This window comes from Neofelis nebulosa, chromosome 6 (genome assembly GCF_028018385.1).
Source record: "Neofelis nebulosa isolate mNeoNeb1 chromosome 6, mNeoNeb1.pri, whole genome shotgun sequence".
Taxonomy (NCBI): domain Eukaryota; kingdom Metazoa; phylum Chordata; class Mammalia; order Carnivora; family Felidae; genus Neofelis; species Neofelis nebulosa.
This window is the reverse complement of record NC_080787.1, coordinates 23,608,149-23,619,954: the sequence shown is the minus strand read 5'-3', so window position 1 is coordinate 23,619,954 and position 11,806 is coordinate 23,608,149. Positions and strand designations below refer to the sequence as shown.

General features: G+C 36.7%; 1 long non-coding RNA gene across 1 annotated transcript in view; it reads left to right on the top strand.

Moving 5' to 3' along the window:
- Positions 1–3,214: 3,214 nt before the first annotated feature.
- The window catches only part of LOC131513810 (uncharacterized), a 70,912-nt gene continuing 62,320 nt past the window's right edge, over positions 3,215–11,806 (top strand). The window contains exons 1-2 of the long non-coding RNA XR_009262809.1: positions 3,215–3,490; positions 4,694–4,827. This is a non-coding gene — a long non-coding RNA (uncharacterized LOC131513810). The remainder of the gene's footprint in view (positions 3,491–4,693; positions 4,828–11,806) is intronic.

Genomic DNA, 11,806 nt, shown 5'->3' with positions numbered 1-11,806 from the left:
TCATGTAATACCTATCAAAATCAGGGGTGCCTGGGTGGCTCAATAGGTTAAGCATCGAACTCTTGATCTCAGCTTAGGTCTTGACCTCAGGGTCATGAGCTCAAGCCTTGCATTGGGCTCTGCACTGAGCATGAAGCCTAATTAAAAGAAAACAAAAAGAAAAAACAAAAAGAAAAACAAAAAACCAACAAAAAAAACCCTCCACCACACTGAACATGGAGCCTGCTTAAGATTCTCTCCCTGTCTCTCTCCCTCTGCTCCTCCCTCACTTGAGCTCACTCACTCACACTCTTTCTCTCTCCCTCTCAAAAAATAAAATAAATAAAATAAATCATAGTAATCCTCTTGGATACAGACAACATGTGCCATGTTCCTTTGACTCTTTTCACCTTGTTTTTCTAGGATAACTCTCAGGAAAAATTAATGACATCGCCTTTATGAAGACACTGTTCTGTGAATATACTGTGTCCTAAACACATCTACCTTCCTTTTTCTTTAATGATGGTGCCATTTGTAGTTCTGTTCGTGTAATCTGCAGTTCATATTTGTAATCTGGAATAAAATTTAAGCCTCTTAATAATTTTAATTTTTTTTTAACATTTATTCATTTTTGAAAGGCAGAGAGAGACAGAGTGCGAATGGGGAGGGGCAGAGACAGAGGGAGACCCAGGAACAGAAGCAGGCTCAGAGCTGTCAGCACAGAGCCCTACACAGGGCTGGAACCTAGGACCTCGAGATCTTGACATAAACCGAAATTGGCTGCTTAACTGGCTGAGCCACACAGGAGCCCCAAGCCTCTGAATAATTTTAAACAAAGCATCTTGGGGGGAAATTTTTAAAAAGAACTTGGCACACTAGCTCAAGTTGCTTTTGTTAGCAGTGGAGTAGGCAGCTATTAAACTTTCATTTTGGCATTTATTATGACTTTATAAAGTCACTTACCAGATTATCATTTAGTAGGATGAGGAAGCCAATTCTACATAGTCCAGGTTATATTATCTTTGGAATAAATTATTCAGATGATCAATCTGATTCTTTAATTATGTAGGCTTGGCCAAGAAGTTACTTCCTTAAATGAAATTCAAGCAACACGAAAAAAGAAAGTTAACTATACAGAGGAAGAGCCTTTTTGTTTATTTCTGTTGAAAAATAAACTTGGTGGCTCTTGTTACTTGAAATTCAGTCTAACTTTCAAAGAAAACTTCGTTTTGTGTCAGAAAAACATCTCCCTATAGGCTAATTGCATATATTGTAAAGGAACTTAATCTTTTTTCATTCTTTAAATTACAACTCATTTATTTAAAAGAATACTTGTCAAAAGAAAGCTTTAAGTAGTGAGTTAAAAAAGCAGTGTTAAATAATTGAATTGACTGTGATAAAATTGCCTTAGTTTAAATAGACTAGTCTGTTTAATGAATTGTGCTTTTATAGGGTGAGATAAATCTAATGTGAACTCAAGTGGCTACACCAGAAACACTGAATTTGGATAGATTGTAAGAAAGCCAAGATGAGGCATTTATAATATTGCAGTTACATGTGATTTTAGTAAAATTGTCGTTGACTACAGAACAGTATTTTTGTCAAGGTTAATAATAATGAACTTAAAAATATTATCAAGAATCTTACATACATATTAAACAATTCAGATCACCTGAAGAGGAGGGACTATATTTATTACTTTTTCTCCTGTAAAAATAATAACTTGAGTCTTAATTAGGAACATAGCACTCAACTTTCAATTTTTAGGAAGAGATTTAGCTTACAAACTTTCAGCATTGCAAGAAATCATTTTGGCAATGAGATCGTGGCAGGAAATTAATTTTGCATTTTAAAGTAAATTTGGCAGGTTTACTTTCCTGTTTAATGTTGAAAAGGGTTTTTATAACGTACCATTAAGCTACCGTGTAGTCAGCCTGTGTAGCAATGCTTGGTTATCACTTCAAAAGAGAACCTTCGCTGGAACATTTTGTAGCCCTTGATTATACTTCTTGTGTTGTTAAGTGTTGAAATACATTTTATGTGCTTAAAAACAGAGAAGCAACTTAAGGAGAAAAAAAACTAGCCTAAAACAAGTACAAACATACGGATCTGTTCTCATCAAAAAAGAATCATGAACTAAGACTGGATCATGTACTAGGTTGGCAATTCATGTTCAAATTGGCGGAATGGTGCAGACCAAATTCTTTGTTGCATAGGTCAAGGCTAAAAGGAAAGAGTAGGGCAAGATATTATCAGTTCACACATACCATTGAACCATTCCGCAATTTAAGAGCTATCTCTTCTTTTTATCTGACCCATGAAATTCCTATTTTAGTACTTATTATCTGAGAAGTAGCTTGTTAACTTAAGGCAAAATTCCTTTCACCATCCACATAGAGACTTCCTGCGTGGTATGTAGATTCTTACTCTGAGGAGTTTCTAATGATTGCCGTGAAAAAAATTTGAGAAACTCAACAGATGAACATGGGGGAAGGGAAGGAAAAATAAGATAAAAACAGAGAGGGAGGCAAACCATACAAGACTTTAATACCAAGAACAAACTGAGGGTTGCTGGAAGGGAGGTGGCTAGGGGGATGGGCTAAACGGGTGACAGGCATTAAGAAGGGCATTTTTGGGGGGATGTGTGCTGGGGTCTTATGTAGGAGATGAATCACTGGGTTGTATTCCTGAAGCCAAGACTACATTGTATGTTAACTAACTTGAAAATAAATTAATAAAACAAAACAAAACAAAACAAAACAAAATAAATCCTTTCAACAAGCAACAATAAAAAATATGAAGTCAAATTCAAGGTTTAAAATGTGTGATGAGGTTTCAACATGTAAAACCCTGATTTCAAAGTCACGGTCTAGTTTATATTAGCAAGCAAATTGGGGTGTTGATATAACCTGAATAATTCGAGTACATTCCCAAACTTAATTTTCTTTAATTTTAGAATATTTCATATCAACTTTTTTTATAATTAGATTTTTTGTTTTTTTTTTTACAGAAATTATGCACGCTTGCTACAAAAACTTATAATGACAAGAGAGGAAAATAAATAATACCCATAATTTTATCCATTTATCCTATGCTCTGTAACAATTTGAGTACCTAATACATACAATACATATTTTGTGCCTTTATGGAGTTTATAGAATATCAGAGATAACAGATATTAAACAGAGAGTAACAAAAGGACTCTATGATTGCAACAGACTCCAATGCTATGAAAACAGAGTCCAAGGTTCTCTTAGGATGCATGACATGGGGACCTATTGTAGACTAGGGGAAGGGGTGAATATTGTGACAATGTGTTTCAGTCTGAAGTTTGAGCAGAGCCTGGGTAAGAGGGTAGGAGTGGTGAATGGGAGAAGAACATTCTAGATGGAAGGAACTGTGAGTGGCCAGGCCCTGAGGATGGAAGGCCATTGGCAAGTTCCCAGAGGCCCAAATGCCTGGGGAGTGGTGAGCAGAAAGGAAGGTGGCAGAGACAAAGCTGGAACAGCAGGTCAGAACCAGATCATGTGGCACCTTTGAAGGAACGCAACTTTTCTAAAAACAGTGAGAGAGAAAAAATATTAATAGTTTGAGCCAACTTGTTCTTTCTCTTTCATTAATTCTTAGAGGATCAGACATTATACGCTGTTTGTAACTTGCATCTGTATTCATTAAATGTTCTTCCACAACAATTTTGTTTCTGCTAATTAGTTTCATTATACGGATTTTTCATAGTTTACTTCACCACACTCCTATTTTATACCTTTGAATTTTTGGTTGTTTTAGCTATTATTAACACTGATGCAATGAATATCATTGTGGAGACATATTTGTACACATTCGTAACTGTTTCTTTGGGAAAAATTCACAAACAGCACAACAGGATTTCGCTGTCAAAGGATAAGGACATTTGCAAGCTTTTAATATGAACTGCCAAATTGCCTTCCAGAAAGATTGGAACAATTATTTCCATGGTAGTGTAAAAGACCATCTGTGACAAATCTACTTTTTGAGCCTAAGTTATAGAGATGACTGGGGGAAATTTTCAGGTTCTATGAGATAGTCTTAAATAGCTATTTGCAAAACTGGAATTTACTTGGAGATTCTTAGTTGATAATTAAATCTGAGCCATGTGCCTGGAAATCTATAAAATTCCTGTCTTCCAATCTGATAGGTTTCAGTTAAGAATGAATCGCGTGCGCTGATTACTAAAATATGTTGTCAGCTTCAACGTCTGTAGGTGACATGTCGTTTTTTTACATTTGTACAGGTAGTGAAAAACTTTAACTTATACATAGGACACATAGAAACTCTGCATTTCAAAAATTTGAATTTGGGGCAAATTATTGAAATTCATGATTAACCCATGAGGCTGGGTCCCCCCAAATACAAACACATTCAAAAACAGATTTCAAAAGTGTCAAGAAATATTAGAAAAGTATCCTTTACTCAGTATGATTAAGTCTACCTCAGATGCTCCAAGCTATTTTTAAGCAATTGCTTGAAATTTTCAACACCAGAGCTGATACGCTATCACTGGGTTTCTCACTAATTCCAGCTCTCACTCTTGGCAATACACCCCAGCTTTGATCTGCCTCCGGCTCTTTGGCTTCCACATTCAGATTTTGTTCTCTCTGGCTTTTACTCATTGCTTTCCTTAATGGATTTTGGCTTCTCCTAACGTTCTGGGTTTTCTTACTCTGTACAACCTCAGATGGGCAGACCTTCGTTACCCTCATGCCCGGCTCACCTCACTATGGCTGTCTGGAACACACGCCCCTGTAAACTGTCAATGAGAACCCCCTGGCCTTGTCATCTTTGAGTTGGGGCAGATATTTGAACCAAAAGGTATGTATTTTCTTAACTGTTCAAATAATTGTGTAAACGTCCCAATAAGCCATAAGGTATTTATGAAAAGTTTCTTTCATGTAATTTTGGCAAAAATATAAAAATAAATGACACCTTTCCTATTTCCATGACAGTTACAGTTAATGCTTATAATGACATGTAACTTTGAACTAAGAAATTAATATTTTACTTGAATTAATAAATGGGGATACAGTATTTTATAGCACCATCACCCTGAGAGTGACACAGACTTGTGTGTTGCAGACATACATAATTAAGTGCTAACTTAAGTGGCTAATTCAGCAAGGGCTCTAGGACTTCAAGGAGGGAGAGGGGGCTCAGTCCCTGTTTTAGTAGTTAGGGAAAGTTTCTTGGATAAAGTGGGCCTTCGAGAGTAAATATTATTTAGGTAAGCAGAAAGGAGAAGACAGAGCACAGAGGAAGGGACTCATTTTGGCAAAATGAAGGAAATGCATGAAGCATGGTATGACTTGAAATGACAGAAACATTTCAATGACGTGTTCAAGTTTTGCCACACTTTGTGCTGTGATCATTGACAAAGTGGTTTTCTTCAGACATAAAATTAATGCACTTGACTGACCCACCTTTGTCGGGGTACGTACTTTTTTTTTTTTTAATTTTTTTTAATGTTTATTTTTGAGAGAGAAAGAGAGACAGTGCATGAGCAGGGAAGGGGCAGCGAGAGAGGGAGACACAGAATCTGAAGCAGACTTCGGGCTCTGAGCTGTCAGCACAGAGCCCGACGCGGGGCTTGAACTCGCAAACCACGAGATCATGACCTGAGCCGAAGTCGGATGCTTAACCGACTGAGCCGCCCAGGCACCCCTGTACTTTTTAACTGTATTTCCTAATAATGACATTGGCTCTATTCTGCCATTCATCCTGTTTTATTCTTACTCAAGAGCACGTGAAGCTCATAGAACAAGTACTTGGAAAATGATTTCTAAGCGAGGCAAATGGAATATAAGCAAATCGAATGGAGCAAATAGTTATTTAACACTCCCATTTCTTCAGCCTCTCAGTTGTTCTTTTACCTTTCCTCTCTCTTGCATACCACAATCAAATGCTCATCATGAACATTTTTTTTTTTTTTTGCATTCACATTCTTCAGTCTTCCCTTCAGCAACTTGTACAGGTGCCTCCGAATTCAAACATAGTATAGAATAATATTCCCTCAATAGGTGCCTCTGGTATCATTTCTCTCTACTCCACTTTCCAGACAGACTGGTAATTAGACTACTTAAAAAATACTGCTTTTATTTCAGGACATTTCCTGATCCAAACCCCTACACTGGTTTTCCATCATCACCTGAAAGGCAGAGTTCTCCACACCATCCAGCCTACTGCATCTCCTGCTAGTGCCCCAAAGGTCATTCCTCAAAAACTCGCTGGTTTTTGTTTCATTCCCCACTGTGGAATATTCCTACCTCTCCCTTCTGAATTCACCATGGCCGGTTTCAATGTTACACATGCCTTTGTTTCATTCCCCACTGTGGAATATTTCCACCTCTGCCTTCTGAATTCACCATGGCCGGTTTCAATGTTTACTTCCTTCTTCACTAAGCAAACGGGCCTGTATAGATCCTACTGGCCGGCTGACTCCTTTTCTGATCAATCCTGTGTACAGAGCTTTCTTCCATTATGTCCAAAAATGAATTAAAACTTAGGTGGCACGTACAATTGATCAATCTTGTATTGTTATTTTATATTCTTCCATATTATATGGTTATTCCAAGTAACAGATAACCTCTTTGAAGATGGTGACAGACTTTCCATTACCCCACCCCCACAGAGTAGGCCTTACTTATGGCATTTATAAGTCCTGGATTACACTCTGTTTGTTTTTTAAGTAACCTTTAAAGGTATGTATCTCACTGGTAATAGGAAAAGAAAAACAGGAAGGAGTGAGGGAGATCTGCTTTTCATAGACAGGATGCTCAACTTTTCAGCATTTCTTTAGGAAGTTCATGCTGTTCAACTGTTGCATTCACCTTGGTCTCTTCCATAGCATTTCACAGGTTAATAAAACCTAACACTTATCCAGTAGTTCCTACATGCCAGGCATTATACCAAGTGTTTTACATGAATTCTTTCATTCAACATTCATGCTATTCCTATGAGATAGACATTATTGTACACATTTTGCTGAGGAGGAACTAGAAGCTTCCAGATCAGTATCAGAACAAGTAGATGGTATGACCAAGATTTTCATTCAACTGGATTCAATGCTTTTTCTTTCTTCTCCACATTTCTCTTCTTAAAGAAGATTCCTCAGTGAACCAAAGTGGAAATCAAGAACTTTTGTAAAGCTGAAAGAGAAGTATAATGTGGATGATTGGGAAGAATATTTTTCTTTTTGTAGGGAAGCATGATTCCTTGATTACACAAGGTGACAGGAGGTAGATGAAAAGCTGGTCCTTAAATCAGTGTAAGCATTTGTCCTGGTCAGGTAGAATACTGAAAGGTGATTGGCTTTTATAGCTAGACATGACATTTGCTGGCACATTGATCTGTTACTTCCAAGAATAGTTGTTATTTCCCTGATCTTAGCCATAAGATTATTGATTTCCATGGAAGATGTGGGAAGACACTGGATGTAGAATGCAGACGATTAGAAATGGATCTGAAAGGATGAAACATTTTAGAAAACTGATGGAACAAAAAAGATTTTCATTATCCTACTTCTTCTTATTCTGTCACCATGAACTTTTCCCCCTGTAAAGGAATCTATCTTCCCAAGTGGGGAAAAATGATTTTTAAAAAGATAAGCCTGAAAAAATTAATTTAAGCTTAGCCATATTAGGGTGGCATTAAGGCACTCCCGGGTATATTTTATTGGTCCATTAATATAGGCCCCGAGTGGTTGAATACACCTAAGGCATGTACTGTATTAATGAACCAATAAAACATGCCCTGGAGTGCCTTAATGATATATTACAACCATTTCTATTACATACATAAATGCACTATTTGCTGGCTGTCTTGCATAGTTTTAAAGAAAATCTTCAATTAACCAAAAATATTGCATCAAGAACTCTTACCCACAATAAAAAAAAAGCAACAAAGAATCCTGTAATTAACTTACTGGGCTAGTTACCCATGAGGTGATTCTGGATTGATTTAATCTTTGGAGCTTTTTCACTCCACGACTTAGGAAGAACTAGTTCTTTGGATTTACAATTGGATACTTTTAGGAAAGGAAACAGATGAAAGCTGACAGAATTCATGCGTTCCTTTCTTCCTTCAAATATCCCACCCCGGCTTCTGGTTATAAAATTAAATAGATTTTAATGACTGGATCCAAATGTTAGCCTTCTGTGTTCACATTGAAAGAATATCTTTTAGGAATTTGGGGAAAATTTTTTTGCAGAGCAATAAAGAATGCTATACACTCATAGGCAAACATGACAGGATTGCGAACAGTACGTGGGATCTGGTAAAAATGTCTTCTCCTGACCAACGTGGTGTCCCACTTATTTAACTCAGTGTTAGCTCTGCTGTTTTTTCACTGGAGCCATCAACCCAGACACATTTCTATGAGTGGGAGTGGGTGAAAGAGGGAATGGAAAGAAGGAGATATAATGATGATGAGACTGGAGATGACTTCTTTAGAGATTATTAGACAAGAGACAATGTTTTAATTATTTTTAGATCTATTATCTGTGGAGCAACCTTATGAGGGGGCTACTGTTCAATTTGTTGCATCGATGGGATATCCAAAGTAAAACCAGAAACTCTTCCACAGGTAGGGCTTGGGTTTGATCCCGGCCATCTGAATCCAAAGCCCATACTCAAGTGGGTAAAGTTTGGTGTGGCCACTCTGAGAAAAACAGAGAACTATTAATTTAATGTTTTCTTTGGATTGCAAGCACCTTTAGAGTAGAAGTCATTTCTAAAGTCTATACATCAACATTACATTTTACATAACATTCTTTCTCTCCGCTCCCTCTTTCGAGGGGCACACTGGTAGTGGAGAGACAGCTGGTAGACATGAAGGAGCCTCTCAGCAGGGGCTTCAAGGATGCAAGGTGACTTGCATGGAGCAATGATCCAAGACCCAGTAGGAATGGGGAGATTGCAATACTAGATACCAATGGCGAGAAAGAAGATAAGGTGTGAATGTCTCAACATTTGACCATGGTGAGAAGGTGGTGGTTGAGAGCCAGACATCCTTCCATTCCCACTGATGCTGTGATACTAAGTAGATCCCTTGACACTGAGATGCCACCCCTGGGATAATGAATGAGTACAGAAAACCTTCAGGTTAGTCATAGCTGGAGAAAACACTGCACTGACTGATTAATCCTGAATTTGACCATGAGACTGACTGGGGGTGCATGATAGTAATCAGTTGCTAAAGAAAATATAAAATGAGAAAACTTTGTATATGCATGTTTGAAGCCTGAGATTACTATCCTCAGTTGTTTTATTCATGGACATTTTAATTGCTACAGATTTGCAACCTAAGAGAACCTGACTATGAAATGTTGTAAAAAGTTACTCAAGTGACTGCAGTTATTGTTTGTGGTAGAGTCATAGGTTAGCCATCATGTAATCATAAAACTTGCCTTTTCAAGGAATTGCATTTGAGCTTAATTTCTTCTTTAAAAAGATCTGTAAAACACTAGGAATTTCATTATTTTTTTCAGCTTTTTCAGAGCCAGTTTCCCTAACTGGATTTTATAGTCCTGGAAAACAGTTGCTTATGGGTCTTCTCTGACTCCTTTTGATTTTTACTCATAGTTTATATTTGCCTTGCATGTTTTGTACTCAAGTGATATAATTCTACTGGCTTCATTTACAGAAGGGCTTAATCCATGTGTTGAAAGACATACTGCAGTGTTGTTCACTCAACCATTAGGATGCAAGAAAGTTGGTAAAATAAGCCTTTACTGCATTAAAAAATTCTGAGAAATCTACCAAACAGGTTATGCAACAATAACTTTAAAAATCCCACATATATTGAGAAGTAATTGATCCCTCTTTATTTAAAGATGTTACTGAAGATTACTTTTTAAAGACAATTAGGTTGGTGCTATTTATAATGAAATAGTAATTTAATACCAGACAGTAAATCTACCATACAATTTCACTAGATAAATCCCTGCATCATGCAAGGTCACTGAGTTTGTTAAGTGACTCATGTGTTGGTTTATGTTCAATTTGGGAACCAGGACACAAGCTTTTCTGCAAAGTTGGCTGGATGAGTGAGCTCAATGTAGTCAGTTTCTTATAATAAAGCAGCATCAACATGTAGAACGTAATAGTGATGGCTGGACATTTGCAGTGAGTAATTTAATGGATGAATAATCTCACTATTCTTACTTTTAAAAAATTTAACGCTGGTTTTGCTTATGGAGGCATCTTTGCTGACTCTAATAACAGCAACCTAAGTGTATGCTGCTTTAAACATTTCTGAAGTGCTTTCTCAGGCAGTATATCTTGTTGGATACTTTCTATGCCCTGAGACATAGATGTGGACAATATCATCCTCATTTTCAGGTAAGGAAATTATTACTCAGAGAAAATAAGTGGTTTACTTAAGGTAATTCACCTGCTAAGTGGCAAAATGCATTAGAATCAGGTCTTCTTATGTGTACTCAAGTATCTTCGTCATTCTCTTCCCCACACCAACACTTGGATATCAGTAGGTCAAGGCAGTGGGTCCAGAGTCCAAGGTGGTAGGTTGGGCATGAATGCTGAGAGGCAAACAGAGGAGAGGAAACACTGTTGAAATAATGAGCCAAATCTATATTTGGGGCATACATATTGCCTTTTAACTTTCTATAACACTGTAAGATAAACTGAAAATGCTTTATAGACCAGAAATTCAATTGAATCTAAAATCAAAATGGAGCTATCATTTGAAGATCAGATGAGATTATTAGCCCGTAACTTATTCAGAAAACTTTAGATATCCTGGAATTCTCATTCAATAAATATTGATTCTACCTTATTGACATAAAATGCTTTATAGTGGAATATAGGTGATGACCCACACTAACCGAAATAGGAGGGCGTCATGGGACAAAGTGGAGCACATTTGATATAGTGCTAGGTTTGAGTTTAACACCAAATTCTTCTGCCTCGCTTGGGCAAATCATTTAACTTCTTTGTGGCTTAATCTTTTCAGTTGAAAAATGGGAATAACAAAACCTATCTCATAGAAGTGTTGTGAGGATTAACTTATAAATTACAGGAGTTATTCACCATTGCATGGATTTTAGGAAATCAATGAACCTTCCATAATTGCGATGCAGTAGTATATGTATATAGGCCCATGAACAGAACTCTAGAGAGAGTGCTCATTATTGCCATTAGATGCTCAAAGGACTGTTAGATGAACCAGCATTGTATGTGAAAAGGATTTTAAATAGTGAAACACTATGTAAATAGTGGCATTCAAGGGTAAAGAAGCAATGCTCAGGAGGGAAAAACAAATGGTAATTTTCAGTAGGAGAAAAAAAAATGTCCATTTGTCTTTAACAAACTTGGACTAGAATTCTATAAGATGATTCGGTAAGTCTAATTTACATACAACATAAATTACCTGTAATGGCAAAATTACTTTCACTTATAATAATTTTAAATATAGGCTTGTTAAACAGTGTGTTTGAACATATTCCATAGATGATAATCTCTAATTTACTAGTTTCTGTTTCTTTTTGAAATTGTAATGCATATATTTGAGATCCTTTTATAATTTTCCTTAGGTGATGTTGTTGAACACTTAAGTGTGGGATAAAACAAGTCTTCCCTGGTTCCAAGTAGTTAAATAATCTGTTCAATTCTTACCTTGACTTAATGAATTGATTTATAACACTTGAAGCATGTCAGTCCTTACCTCCTACTAAGATCCAGTATTTGGAATTACTAATCAATTCTCAACAAATATGACTTTTATGAAAATTGTCCTTTCCACACATAAAACAAAAACAGACTCAACCTGGGGTAGAGT